We start from the raw sequence: 14,454 nt of genomic DNA on the forward strand, positions 1-14,454 counted from the left end.
GCCGGCTCCTTCCCACCATCACTGTGTCCGTCACCCCACGGGAGCGTGTGTGGCCTCTTCACCCATTTTTCTATGTCTGCACACTCAGGCAGCTTCCGATTTGGAGCCAGAAAGCGCAGAGCTCCTATGAACATTCCTGCATGTTTTTTTATTATTTTTGTTGTTGTTGTGACATAAGCGCTCATTTCTCTTGCGAACATCTCCAGGGGTCGAGCTTCTGGAGACCTCATAAGCAAGTTCATGTCTAGCTTTATGAAAAGAGAGCAGACCGTTGTCCGGAGCGGTTGTGCACAGTCCTACCGCTGTTCCCGAGCCGTGAGCCACAGCGGTCCTTGCACACCCTCCCCGTGCCGAGCCAGGGCAGCTGGGCGTCTGCTCTTGAGGGGCCGCCGGCCGCCGCGTGAAGGGGCAGGGTGTGGAGAGCACGGGAGCTGGGCGCGAGGCGGAGCCCGTGGGGAGGCCAGGTGCCCTCACACCAGGCGGACACACGGGGATGGCCTCTCATGGAGCTGGAGTTCCAGGGGCGTCCTCACACAGTGGGGCTGGGCCAGCCCTGTGAGACACCGGGGGTAGAACCTTCTGGAAAGAGGGAGAAGTAGTTGGCGATGGTGACTACCTTTTGGCCTGGGCATCTGCACGGGACCTCACAGATGCCTGGGAGGGGCACCCCTTTGGGAGTGAGCACAGTGGGCTGTCTCATGGGTGCTGCGTCCAGGCAGAGGGGCCGGGGGCCGGGATCAAACAGGATATTATCGGCAGACCAGGCGGGTGTCTGAGCCTGGCGGCCGAGGACTGAATGTGTGTGTCCCCAACACATCCCCTGCTGAGGGTCCAGCGATGGTAAAGGGGTGGGTTCTGGGGGAGATAATGAGGTCATGGGGATGGGATCCCGTGACGGGATGAGTGCCCTTCAAGCAGGGGAAGACGCCACCCCCCACCACCACGCGAGGACACAGCCGCAGGCCAGGAGCAGGTCCTCCCCAGGAACCACACAGGCTGGTGCCCTGATCCGCAGCTTCCAGCCTGGTCTGTCTTCGAGCAGCTGGGGCTGACACTGTGCCTGCAGCACTCCTTCCCATCCCTTTGCTGGAACGTTCCTCCGCTGTCTCCTGCAGCCTGGCTCCTGCACATTGTCCAGTCTTAGCCCAAATTTCTCCTGAGCAGGGAGGCTGGCCATGGCCCCCCCAATGCATGACCCCACCACCCTGTGTCAACGTTCTCAGGGCTGTGTCCCATGCAGCACGTTTGTTGGCGTGTGTGTCCCCAGGTCGCCGGCTCCAGCCCGGGGCAGGCCCCCCTCTTGGCCACGGCACCGCGGGGTCCCCAGTGCAGCACCTGCACGAGTCCAGGAACCAACCCACTTCCTCTGTGCGCTCCCCACAGCCAAGGGAACCACATCCCAGTGTCTGGAAACTCCTAAAACCCTTCCTGAGGACTTGAAGCCCTAGAGGCAAAAGTGCAAGGTCTCTTCTCCAGATGAAGAATGGCAAGATTTGCTGTGAACCCAGGGCGGGATTTAAGCGGCAAGTTGACAAGTGGTCAAGGGCGCAACTTTATTTGCTGCGGCGCCTCGTCTAAATACGCATCAGGGAAAGGATCTGTGGCTGAGACCCTTGGATTAAACTCCTCTTTCAGCTGTGGCTTTATTTTCCTCTTTGTTGCCGATGTGCGTGGTTCTACTACACTGACTCCGTGAGCGGTGGTCCTCCTCCTCCTCCTCCTCCCCCTCCTCCTTCTCCTCCTTTTTCTTTAAAGATTTTATTTATTTATTCATGAGATACACAGGCAGAGGGAGAAGCAGGCTCCCTGCGGGGATGTGGGACTCGATCCCAGGACCCCAAGGTTATGCCCTGAGCTGAAGGCAGATGCTCAACCACTGAGCCACCCGGGCGTCCCTTGTTTCTTCTTAAGACAAACACGAGGGAGCCCGGCCCCAAGACTGTAAGTGGGCTCGGGGTCCAGCTCATGGATGAGGAGCTGTGAAGCATCAGTGCAGGGGAGTCAAGTGGTTTCTGGAGCGGGTCCCAGCACATGGGCCGTAGCTCATGGGACACAGCAAGGGACATGGCGGCCTGGCGGCGGGGGCAGAAGGACCAGGAGGCTGGCCTTGGCCTCTGAGACCTGGGAGGGCAGGGGCGAGGAGACAGCGTGGCTGACCTGGCCGCTTTCAACGTCATCTCCAGGCCCACCCCCCCCGCCCCGCACAAACCCGGCCCTGAGGGTGTACTGACCACATCCCATACAATGTGCTTCCTCTGAAGCACGAAACAGCCACCTGCCTCCTAATCTCTAAAGCCCCCGGACGTTTGGCATTTTCCCGAAGACATGGCTCCAATTAAGGGGAAATCTGATTGAAAAAAAGCCAGTGCCGTGTCCACCGGAGCCCCTGCCCGGGTGGTCTCTGCTTCTCTGCATGAGCCACGGCGGGAACGCCCGCCCCACCTGCTGGCACGATCCCCGGTACGTCCCGAAGCCCCGGGTCCAAGCCAGGTGCGCTGGCTGCTTGGAACACCACTGGCCGTTTCCGAAAAGGCAAGAAGCATGAGATTTATCTGACGCTCTGACCACGCGGAGCGGCGTGAAAGGTGTAAAATTAGACAGATTAACCCAACTTCCCGGAGAAGCGCCACGGTTGGGATTGGAGCAGATGTCCTCACTGTTTCTGGAAACTAAAAGAAAGAGAAGGGAAGTGGAGGGATGGGGGTGCAGGGGCCTCTTCTCCTCGGCCAGCCGCGGAGGCGGGGGTGGGGGGGACACGGCCCAGAGCCCCGCCTGTGGCCTCACCCGCCGCCAGCCCCGGGGCCGCCCAGCCGCAGCGTCTGATCAGCAGCTGTGAAAAGACATGGTCTTCTTGTTACCACTTAACTGAGGTTGTCAGTCACCTAATTGCTTCAATAAAACATAATTAATTAAGAATAACATGTGGAGATATTTACATGAGCCGGAAATCACATACTGCGGTTTCTAGATTTTTCCTGATAATCTGTGTCCGGCCAGACTCCCTGTTGCTGTATCCAGACAAAGCGGGAAGCTTCCCAAAGCCAGAGATGGTGCTTTCCCGTCTGCCCTTTGGCTTTAGGAATAAAGACAACGTAGGGTCTGTGTACGTAGAGAAGCGTCCCGTGAGGCGGCAGGAGCGTGGGCGTGGGTTGACGGCGCGAAGATGCGGATGCAGGAACGTGCATCGTGAACACAGCCCATGTGGGCACACGGCTGCCGGGAGACTAACTCAGAGAAGGACACACTCTGGGGTACGGGCCCAGCTAAGCGGGGTGCAAGGGGCCCTTCCCGCCTTCCAACTGCACCTTACACGTTTTCCATGAGATGATGAGTTAGGAGGCTCCGTACCCACAGGGAGGTGGGGGCAGCAGGTGGTCACCTTCCTGAGTGTCCTGACTTCTGGGGAGGTGGCCACACACCTCAGAGTAAGACAGCAGCCTGATGTGCGAGGCCACGACTGGGAGCCAGGACCCACGCCCCTACACACACTCCCAGTACGTCCAAAGAGAAGAAAAGTCATGCATCGTGAAAAGCTGCATTAGGCTTAGGATCAACCGTTCACGCAGACCCTCCCTCGAACTCGTAAAGATATTTGCTCACGTCACGAAGCCCAGGGTGGCAGTCCAGAAGGGTCACGGTGGTGGGCAGAGGGGCACAGACCCAGCCTGTTTCTACTTCTCTGGTCTGTGCATCTGTGGCTTCTACCTTCAAGGTCACCTCGTGGTCCAAGGTAGCTGCTGGACCTCCAGTCATCACTTCTGTGTTCCACACAGGAAAAAAGGAGGAGGGAAGAAGGTTGACGGGGAGGCAGAAGGGAAAGTTTGCACCAAAAAAAAAAAAAAAATCTAGAAGTCCCCCAAATAATCCCACGTAAATGCACTGGGTCAGCACTTCATTGCGGGGTGACACCTAGCTGCAAGGGAGTCTGACAAATGAGCTTTTGTTCAGGAGACTTTGTCCTGAGTAAATTGGTAGCTCAGTAATTAAGGGAGAAAGGGGGAAAAAAGGATTTTCTACCACAGATTCCACCGTGGTGAGCACTGGGAACCTCGCTGAGCCTTCCGTCTTCGTGCGTTAACTGGTCCAACCCTCCAGGTACGACAGCTGAGGCTCTCCGCAAATGCTCACCACGCTAAACATCCATCCTGCATGCAAGAGCCAAGTGACCAGGGCAGACATTCGGGGCGACTTCTGGCCGTGTAGGTGAGATGGGCCCGCAAACCCCCGCCCCACCCTTCATCTCTGAAAGTGGCCGTCCAGGGAGGTCCCCAGAGAACGAGCTGCACGACACCCGCTGAGCTCAGGGGATGCCCCGCATGCTTGTGGCTCCTACACCCTGAGCGGCACAGGTGACCCATGAGGCCAGCCCTCTGCCCCTGCCTGGAAGGCCACCCCCTCCCCGTCCAAGCGCCCAGAGGGCAGCCCACTAATGTCAGCTTGGTGGAGTGTGTCTGGTTTGAGCTGGTTTGAGCTTTGGAACCAGGCCTAGTCACCTCCCTCACAGCTCCTGGCTTTATGGGAAAGCCCAGGATGCTGGTATGCTCAAGTAGCTCTTTGAGGGCTTCCAGAGCTCAAGAGAAAGAATCTCTTCCTCTGGAGACATCTTGCTCAGGGGAGGGGAAGAATAGTATCAGAGCCAGGGTTTCTCAGGACCCAGGATTACATCATACCACCTTCTGGGGACTGGCTCCAGGCCCTCTCCTTGCCTGGTGATTCACAGCAGGCCTGGTCTCAAGGGTTCTCAATCCAATTGTGCTTAGAGGTGATGGAGCAGATAACAGCCTTAATGACAATAGGTACTGTGTATCCAGCACTTAGTGTGTTGGTGCTATGAGTCACCTACACCTTGTAGCAATTTTATGCAACCCGATAATATTTTTCAATGCCATTTTTAGAATTCATAGGTAATATAACCAATCTGCATCATGGTTTCATAACATTAAACCAAAAAAATGCCGTAACCAATTTAAAGGAGGAAATAAAAGGTATCTTTTATATACCTTTTATATATAAGTATATATATATATACCCATATATGCCTGGAAGGCCTGGAAGGCCACCCCTTCCCCGTCCAAGCGCCCGGAGGGCAGGTTCAGTCTCCCCAACACAACGGCACGCAGGTAAGCACGTCCTACACAAAAGGGTAATTAAAAAACGTGCTTACAAGCTGGCAACACTTAGTGCTGGATGTCAGATGTGGGTGACGGGCACGCTGGCTCTCCCCATTCCCACAGGGATGCCCCTTCCTCTTGTGAAGGATGACAGGCTGCCTGGGACGCAGAAGAACCCACGTGGGCAGAGAGACAGTAGAAGAGGGGCCCGGGGCTTGGGGATGCTGTTCCCTGTGCTTGGAATTCTCCATGAGTGATCTTTTATGAAACGACAGGTTCTTTCTTTAAAATCATTGAAGATACTGTTTGAAGAGTCTGGTCTTCAAAGGAGTTACTGTGAGTGAGGATTTGGGGGTCAGTGGGCAACAAAGTCAAGGCAGTAAAGCACAGTGCGACGCCCCCAGAAGCAGAGGCCGGGTAGGCCAGGGACACCAGAAGGGACATACACGCTGCCTTCTCCGCTGTGGGTCCACAGGTGCACGCTCTGCTGTGGGTCCACGGGTGCACCCTAAGCTCTGGGTCTGCGGGGCACGCGCTCAGCTGTGTGTCTGCGGGTGTGCACCTGGCTATGGGTCCACAGGTTTGTGCTCCATCCCAGACACGCTGCTCACAACTGTTGGAGAGCCTGGAGGGACACCCACAGCTGATGCCCGTAAAATATTCTTCCCAGAAACGAGGGAGCTGTGGAGAGGGGAGAGGTTTCTCCCTTTGTGCACAAGGCTACCATGACTGGACACACGTGTGGCCGCTGTCCCCTGTTCAGAAAGGAGTCAGTGGTTGGAGGCAAGGGGAAGGGACAGGGTCAGAGTCCCACAGGGGACCCCGTTCTCCTGCAGCTCCGTTGGGGGGGCGACAGCTGCGCTGAGGTGGTCCAGTTAGGGTCCAGAGGGAGCGAGAGACCATCTAGAACACCCTTGCGGCATGACTCAGAGCACTTGGCTCCGCCAACCCAGAGCCATCACGCTCGGGAACGGCAGCCACAGCCCCGCGGCTCCCTTGCAGAGAAAAGTATGTGCAACAAGTTCATGACGAGAAAACCAAACCAGAAGATGGACAGCTTCCAAACCTGTCCAAGCGCGGGACGTCATCTGGCAGGAATGCGAATCGGGAACACGTCCAAATCCTCTGTGTTCCTGGAACCTGTGTCTGAGTACAGCGGGACAGAATGTACGATGCCCCAGAAATATGTCAGAATAAATCTCCCCTCGGCTGCTTCTGCTGGCCCGAGGCGGGGGGGGGGGGGTCCGGCTGCGGCGGGGGCATGTTTCTCAGCGCAAGGCCGCCGGGGGCATGCGGGCACGCCTCGGTGCCGGGCCTCCTGCGGGAGGCTCAAAGCGCATCAGTCGCCAGAGGACGCGGGGCCAGGGGAGGAAGGGCCTCTGCACCCCTCTGGCTGCCGTCGCTTACTCTCCACGGAGGAACAGACGGTCCTGAGGGGCAAGTTCAGCTGCCTCCGGACCCAGCGGGTAAGACGCGCTCCGCTACCTCGACTTGCTGCGGCTCCTGGACAGCAGCACCGCCTGCCTCTCTCCAGAGAAGCCTGTTGGGGGAGGGGGCCCATCAGCGAGGCCTGAGAGGACGCCGGGTGTGTGAAGGTCAATGTTATGTGTCAACTCACGTAGCCCCTGCGGCCCAGAAGGTCCAAGGCCGATCTGCGGGTGGCTGGAGGTATTTCCTCTGGGGATGCTGTTAACATTGAAGCCTGCAGACTCTGAGCAAAGGAGATCGCGCTCCATCATCTGGGTGGGCCGCATCTCATCACTTGAAATCCTAACAGATGAGACTGAGGGGCCCCGGAGAAGAGAGACCTGTGCCCGCAGACTGCCTTCCAACCTGGCCCTGGGTCTCCAGCCTGTCGCCTGCTCCGCAGGTTTCAGACTTGCCAGCCCCGCGAGCCTGTGAGCCAGTCCCCGAAAGCACGTCTCTCCCCGAACACACACGACCTACCGGTTCTGCTCGCCGCCCGCCAACCACGACTACGCAAGGTCCACCCCGCTCCCGAGACCCTAGGAGGTGGTAAGTCCCAATGTTATTCTCTTCTGGTTCCTCTCCTTCCGTACATACAAATGTCCCCTGTAAGAACATCATCTCTTCTCTTCCGAGGTCGGAAACACCCAGAGTGCAAATCCACCCTCCTGTAGCATCAGGCCTCCGTAAATACTGAAAGCTCCACATCTTTCAAGGTACATCATCAGCTCCAAGACGGAGCCAAGACCGATGCACCGCAGCGCTCCTCTGCTGCCACCGTGACCACGGGAGTCTCTGTGAACGAGAGCAAGTGGGTCCCGCAGAGACGCCGGAAGCTCGCGCCCCCGATGACCTGCCTTCGGCGTGGGTGTGCGGCGTGCACAGCTTGCCACACGGTTCCCGTGCCCCGCACTTGGCCCCGCCTTCTCCAGTGCACAGGTGAGCCCCTGCTCACGGCTCCTTCTATTCCCAGGGCACGTGCAGGTGCCATGCCCGGCGTGGACGACACAGACGCCAGGAAAGCCATGGGGTCCCTGCCCAGGTAGAATGTTGTTTAGTTTTCTAACAAAAACTCTAATGTAACTTAAATGGTTCTATCTCATGCCGACACTTTCAGCAAACAGGTGACCAATACAAAGCCGCGTGGCGACATCATGCTGAAGAAAGTGGTGGGATTTATGAGAAGCACGGGACACACACACTTCGAGGTCCATCTCGTCAGCACTTCAGGTGACTGTGGGTCACCTCGGGCCAGTCCGCGAAAGCCCGTACTTAGAAATAAGTGTGTTGGGCCCCCTGGGTGGCTCAGCGGTTGAGCATCTGCCTTTGGCTCAGGGCATGATCCCAGTCTGGGGATCGAGTCCCACATCAGGCTCCCAGGAGGGAGCCTGCTTCTCCCTCTGCCTGTGTCTCTGCCTCTCTCTCTCTCTCTCTCTGTGTCTCTCATGAATAAATAAAATCTTGAAAAATATATTAAAAAAGGAAAAACATATGTGTTTAGGAAAGCATACAATCCATAGAATCTCGCAGAAAAGCCCAGAAGTCACTAGCATACAGCTTGATGGATTCTCACAAAGCGAGCCCACCATCAAAACCGCCCCTTGGATAGAGAGAAGGATCCCGACAGCCTCCTAGGACCACCCCTCCTCCCAGAGGAAACACCCCCAGAAGAGGCCTCATTTTTATAGACTTTATACTTATTTCATATTTATATAAATGTTTTTATTGAAATCATTTTCCCATAAGGATTTAAGTAGTTTTAAAAAGTGTATGACAAAAACTGCCAAATATCTGACACCTGTTTCTGAGCCGTTGGGGGCATCCAGTCCCATCCCAGGGCTGACGTGGGGGCACAGGTGCCTCTGCCGAGACCTCAGGGCTCTGAGCCTGGGAAACGTGGAAGCGCTGAGGCTGTGGAGGGAGCCGGCAAGAAAGCAGGTGGTTCCAAGTCTGCGGGTGGTGTGGACACTTGCCCACGGCCTGTCCATAGCTCAGATCCCACAACAGGCTGGGCGTGGGGTAGGGGGCGGAATGTGCCCCTCCTGCGAGTGCCGCGGGTGAGTGGACGGCCCCACACAGATGGTCTACGAGGAACCCAGACGAACGCCGGCCAGGTGGGCCTGAGACACGGTCTCTCAGCCCGCGGCCTCAGGGGTCTGAGAGCTCACTGGCCATTATTACCGTTGGGCGTATGTCATCGAGAGAGCAGAGTTGTTTTCTAGATTCTTCCTCAGCCTGCTCTTGCCCATGACAATGACCCGAGGAGCTCATGAAAATACAGACTCTGGATCCCTGCCTGCTGGATCTCCGGAGGAGGAGCTGAGGATGTGGATCTTCGAGGATCTGGATCTCCGACAAAGGCCCCTGGCGGTTCAGGGATGGCGCCTCTTGTGTTTGGGAATCACTGCCGTTTCTGGGAAGGCCCAGCTAGCAGATATCTTCGGCTTTGGGGGCCATATATGGTTTCTGGCTCAACCAGTCAGCTCTGCGAAGGACACGTAGGTGTAGCTGTGTGCCTATAAAACTTTATTTACAAAAACAAGCAAAGGGCCAGAGGTGGAGGCAGTACTTCTAGCCCTAATCCAAGCTGTCAGTCACCCTATGAGGTCAAAGGCCACAGAGGACATAGGTAGATCAGATGAAATCACCCAAAACCTCTGAAATTAGTAAGACTATGAAATATACGCACACTCTCATGAGGGACGGAGCTCAGTCTAAGTGGTTGCTGCGCCTTGACAGCACAGTTAGCAAGATCTTTAAAAATTCAGTGTTTAGAATTAGTAACATCACGAATAACACCACATATGTACAATAATGCCATATACACGAGCACAGACGTCCCTGTGCTGCTAATAAGTCAACGTTTATTTTTTTCTCACCTTTTAACATACTCATTGTGTGTTTTCACTAAGTAAAACACACTAAGTAACACGGTGGCTCTCATATATGATTCATTGGATGACAAACGTCGATCTTCTGGGATTAAGTGGCCAAATCTTTTTCTCGGGGGTTTGGAAACACTGATCCAGGGATGAGTTCCCCCAGAAACTATTACAAAGCCTGGAGATTTCTGGCCTCGGAAGGGGCGAGGGCCTGAGAAGCAGGAGGAGGACCCCCTCCCCCAGGGATCCCCCAAAAGGCCCAGCCGCCAAAGAGGAGAGCCAGCATCCGATCTAGAGCTCTCGGGAGGTCCGCCCCCCGAGCTTGGGGTCGGTGGCCGACAACCAGGCAGGTGGCTGGGGCCTACCGGGCAGATCTCGTGATGGGCCCAGGAGAGTCTCTAGAACATGGTGAGTGCGCAGGAAGGCCCGAGGTGGGGGTGCGGGCGTTCACCGTGCAGCGGCCACAGAGATGTCCAACCACTCAAGCATCTGATTTGGCCTACATGGCAGCTCGGAGCTTTCTCTGTATTTTAATATGAAGCTTCCAACATTTAAAAATGGGAAGCTCTCACGTGAAAATCTGGATCGGGCTCCTTCTGAGAAGCTGGCAGACGTGGTAGGTCTGGCTCAATGGCCCGCTGGGGGGCAGGGCCTGGCCACTGAGATGGGGTGCACAGCCGCCACCCCCTATCGACCCCAGACTGCTTCCAGGCATCCAGCTCCTTCTGCAGCGTTCAGAGCACAGGAACATCCCGTCCTCTGCATCTGTCTCCATCCAGGTCCCGGCATGGACTGGGGCAAGTCGCTCCAGGACTTGGGGCAAAGTCCTCCCTTACACCCCCAGACCTGGGCTCGTCCCTCCCTCTACGGAGATGGCAGGTGGGGGTGGGACACCCTCGGCGGCGGGGAGTAAATGCTGGAGCTGGGCCTTGACGCGGACAAAGAGGCCGTCAGGGGAGCCAGGCACCTCCGACGGTGGAGGGGACTCAGGCCGAACGCTCGGGGTGGGGTGGGGGGTCCCAGGAGGTGCTGGCTCCCTCGAGACACACACCCACATGACCTCTGAGTACCTCCGGGTGGGACAGCCCCCTCCTGCCCCACGGGTGTCCAACACCCAGCACCGTCCTAGGCTATTGAGCGTGATGACCATGCGGTGACTTCGGTATTTTCTGTTCTGTACGTGATATACCCACGAGGACCAACGCTAGAGACGATACCGATGCAGTGAGACACAGGCAATCACTCTTCCCGCGGTGACGATCACGCGCGTGACAGTGGCTGGTTGAGTCCGCCAGGTGCATTACACACCCGCATCCCGTGGGAAGCCGCTAACAGCGTGCTGTGGCGGTCAGCCGCGCAATCCCCAGGTTTAGACAGGCTAGTTTTGAATCCGAGCTCGGCTGCCTCTCCGCTGTGTATCCTTGGGCAAGTCACATCACCTCTCTGGGCCCAACGTTCTCCTGTTGTGCACCCGGTGGGAGTAGCTCCACTGCTCTGAACACTGTATGTGCGGGTACCAGACACGTGTTGCTTGGATCCGTGCCCGGGACGTGCAAGGGTTTAATAAATATTGGCTTTTGCTATGTATGGGTGGTGTTGATCATTATTATTAATCATTGAGCTCTTATCCCCGGCGTGATCTTATTTAATCCTCAGAAGAAGGCGGCAAGCCACACACTCTTACTCCCCTGATCGGACGGAGGGAGTCTGAGGCCTGGAGTGACCGGCCACACCGCCCGGAGGCCCTCGGCGATCCGCGCTGCGCGGCTGCAGTAGCTGCGCACGAAGTGTCCTCTGCGTGTCGGGTGAGCTCCGTAAACACTCCCGGGCCGGCGGTAATTCAGAATTACTTTCGTGAGAACATGTCATCTCGAGAACATGAAGGAAGTTCCTTCATGCTGCCAATGAAAGCTTCCAGGTTTAGACGTGCCAGGGCCGGGGGCCCCAAATCAGACGGCGGGCGGCTGTCTATCCGCGCATCAAACGGCCCACCCGCGGCCCCCTACTTCTTGGTGGGAGACCAAAGGCCTGTCCTGCTCTTCTCTCCAGGACCGCAGACGGGCTCCACCGTCCGCCGTCTTCACGTCCGCGTCCCGGGCCAGCTCACGGAAGGACCCGTTGCCCAGTGTGGTCGGTGCCAGCAGGACTTCGCTGCACAATCCAGCAAACAGAGGCCCTCGGTCAAATGAGCTCTTAAAACGTCTTTCCCTGTGGAGATTCAGCGGGAGCGGGCTCGGAAGGAAATCGGAAGTGAAACACACAGCATGAAACACGGACGGGGCCCGGCAGGTGGCAAACGCGCCCGGTCCCCACGCGTCCTGCCCTGCCGTGGTCGGGTGGGTGCCGAGGGCACGGCGGGTCGGAGGGGCGGGGCCCAGCCGCTGCCGGGAGCAGGGTCCACCTGCACTTCCCTCCTGCCCGGGGAGCCGCGCTGGCGGTCAGCGGCTGGGGCTGAGTCAGGGGACCCAGGAGAGCGCGTGGGGAAGAGGCAGGGCTAATGCGTTTGACATTTGAGAGAGCGGTGGGGGGCGAGCATTCCTCCCCCATGAAATAAATGTGCCGTCGCGGGCTTCTGGTGAGTGCTGTGAACAACAGTCCCGGGTCCTTTGAAAATGTCAAATTTAACAGCACGGGAAAATGTCTTTTGAGTCCGAAGATGAGAAGTCAGGGGAGTTGAATTAACAACAGAGCAAACATTTTACCAAGTAATAGGGCCTTGCGTCCCCCGTACAGGGCACCGCGCAGGGCAGCCTCTAATCTCTGGCACTTAATGAACTTTGAAACTGCTCAATAAATACTCCAGGCCGTGACAGGCGCCGTCATGAGATAAATCCAGCCCTACTTCCATGGACTATATCATTTTTGTCATTAAAGGAGGCTAATTTTCGTGCCCAAGGAACTCACTTCCCTGGAAAGAACGTCAGGGGGGCACAGACCGTCCCCGCCCCTGTGCCTCGCAGGCCGGGGGTCCAGGGAGCACCCGCCCCCCCGCACGCAGGGTGGGCCTGGGAGCACCAGCTCCGGCGCCCTCGGCCTCCAGCCCACGGGGAGCACCCCAGGCCACTGACTCCACACCAGACAAAGGGAGAGCCCTCGGGAACGCAAGGCCGGTTTTATGCGGCATAAAACCGTCCACCTCCTGCAGCGTGAGGTGCTCACCCCCCAGAGGAAATGGGACATTTTACAAAAGCCCAGGGTGACGCTGAAAGCCGTGCTGAGCCGGGACCTCGCGCTGGGCCCCAGTGCACGTGAGACGTTCTCACAGCGGCTTCCTCACCTGCCAGGCCTGGGAAAGGCGACCCCGCCAGCCCTCCCCAGGTCCCCGTTGACCGTCGCTGCCTCTGCACTGGTCACCGAGAGCGGTTTCCCTCCACTGGCTCATCGTCACCTTCTGCTCAGCGCCCGGAGAGGGAGAGGAGCCCGGCAGGAAAGAACTCCCCGAGGGCGGCAGCCGACGGCCTTCCCCTGCTGCCGGCGCGGTGCACCCAAGGGCACGCCTCGGGAAGGCTGCCCGGCCACGGCAAATTGGAAGCAGGACCGGTAATTAGGGACAGACGGTGTCCTCAGAGGACAACGTGCCAATGCAGAAATATGGTTTCCCAATTTTTTTTTTTTTAACCTAAGGATCATTCTGCTTCTATTACCTAAGGGAGAGAGGAAGGAAGTTGGGTCAGCTAGTCTTGCTCCCCATGCACAAACATGCCAGGGCCAGGGAGCATCCCAGGACGTACCTCGGATGGGCAGTACTCACACCTCTTACCGTCGCAGAGCCTTGGCTCAGGCAGTCCCAGAGCCCTGTACGCCAAGTGGGGGTTCCCCCAAAAGGCTGTAGGAACAGCATTTACGGAGACGGGGCTGCACATGCTGCCCCGAGCACGTCCCTCAGCCTGTGCAGGGCGTCAGCCAGGCCGATGGTGCACGACAAGAATGCCTGGGGTGACGGGGCACCAGTGGGAACCAGCCGGCCCAGACCTTCGTCCACTGCCAGCATCATGTTCAGTGCGTCCTGGCCGCACACCAGGCCCCGACCGGTGCACCCGACGCCGTCCAGGCCCTGCAACGCAGCAGCACAGCGGCTCGGCCCCTCTGCCCCTACATGATGCTGATTCCGTCCATTTGGGTAAATTGCTGCTTCCCTGGGCTCACTTACCTGGCAGATCGCAGAGTGGGCATATCTCAAGGGTGTTCTCTAGAATATTCTCTGAGCTTCCAGGGATTCTGAGGCCTGAGGGCATGTGCAGATATGCAAACTGGCCCCAGAAATTTCCCCAGGGATGAAAACTAGCAGGTGGGAACAGCGTGCTGTGACCACGCCAGTCCTGACAGCCACGGCTTCTTTAATTCCCCCGTTGGTCCTAATTAAAAATACTTCTTTAATAAGTAATTTTTAATTACAAAACGACTTCAGAGAATTTGGGAAATCGTTACAATGGAAAGGAAGAGAGATGACCTGAGATCTCACGATCTCGACTGGGGTTTCTCAAACGTGGCACGCCCCACATCTTGGGCCGGACCGTCTTCTGCCGTGGGGGCCGCCCTGGCGCTGCAGGATGGTCAGCAGCACCCCCGCGCCCTCCGTGTCCCCCGTGCCCAGGTCGATGTTTGCAACCACAGTCGCTCGCACGCTGCCAGAGACTCTGCCGAAGTGCCCTCCGCGTGTTCCTCAAACCAGGTCAGATATTCATTCCATGAACATTTGTGAACCGCCTGCTACGTGCCGGGCACTGGACTCAGGCAAGGTAGAGACGAGCCTGCTCCCTCAAGGGGACAAACAGCCGCTTACAACTTGTGCAGAGCCCTAAGCGCTCACTGGGACACAGACGGGGCCACGCGAGGACGAGGGTCAGGGACAGACGACCCCGACCGACCGGAGATGCCAAGCACTGCGCCCCGAGGACGAGGCAGAGGGAAGGGACGCTCGCCGCCTCCAGCCTCCCGGCGGACGCCACCCTCGTGTGCCACCCGCCGTACGTGCATGCACGGGGGGTCACGGC

General features: G+C 57.5%; 1 protein-coding gene and 1 long non-coding RNA gene across 5 annotated transcripts in view; one reads left to right on the plus strand and one right to left on the minus strand.

Annotated features, from left to right (window-relative positions):
* CDH4 (cadherin 4) overlaps positions 1 to 14,454 on the minus strand; it is a 507,046-nt gene that overhangs the window by 394,297 nt on the left and 98,295 nt on the right. The window lies entirely within an intron of this gene.
* On the plus strand, positions 6,412 to 8,145 carry LOC140595281 (uncharacterized). Of its 2 annotated transcripts, XR_011996780.1 has the most exons (4): positions 6,412 to 6,577; positions 6,889 to 7,127; positions 7,215 to 7,517; positions 7,696 to 8,145. It is a non-coding gene; the product is annotated as an uncharacterized lncRNA (long non-coding RNA). The 2 variants fall into 2 exon arrangements; XR_011996779.1 differs by having other exon boundaries at positions 6,412 to 7,127.

This window comes from Vulpes vulpes, chromosome 14 (assembly GCF_048418805.1).
Source record: "Vulpes vulpes isolate BD-2025 chromosome 14, VulVul3, whole genome shotgun sequence".
Taxonomy (NCBI): Eukaryota; Metazoa; Chordata; class Mammalia; order Carnivora; family Canidae; genus Vulpes; species Vulpes vulpes.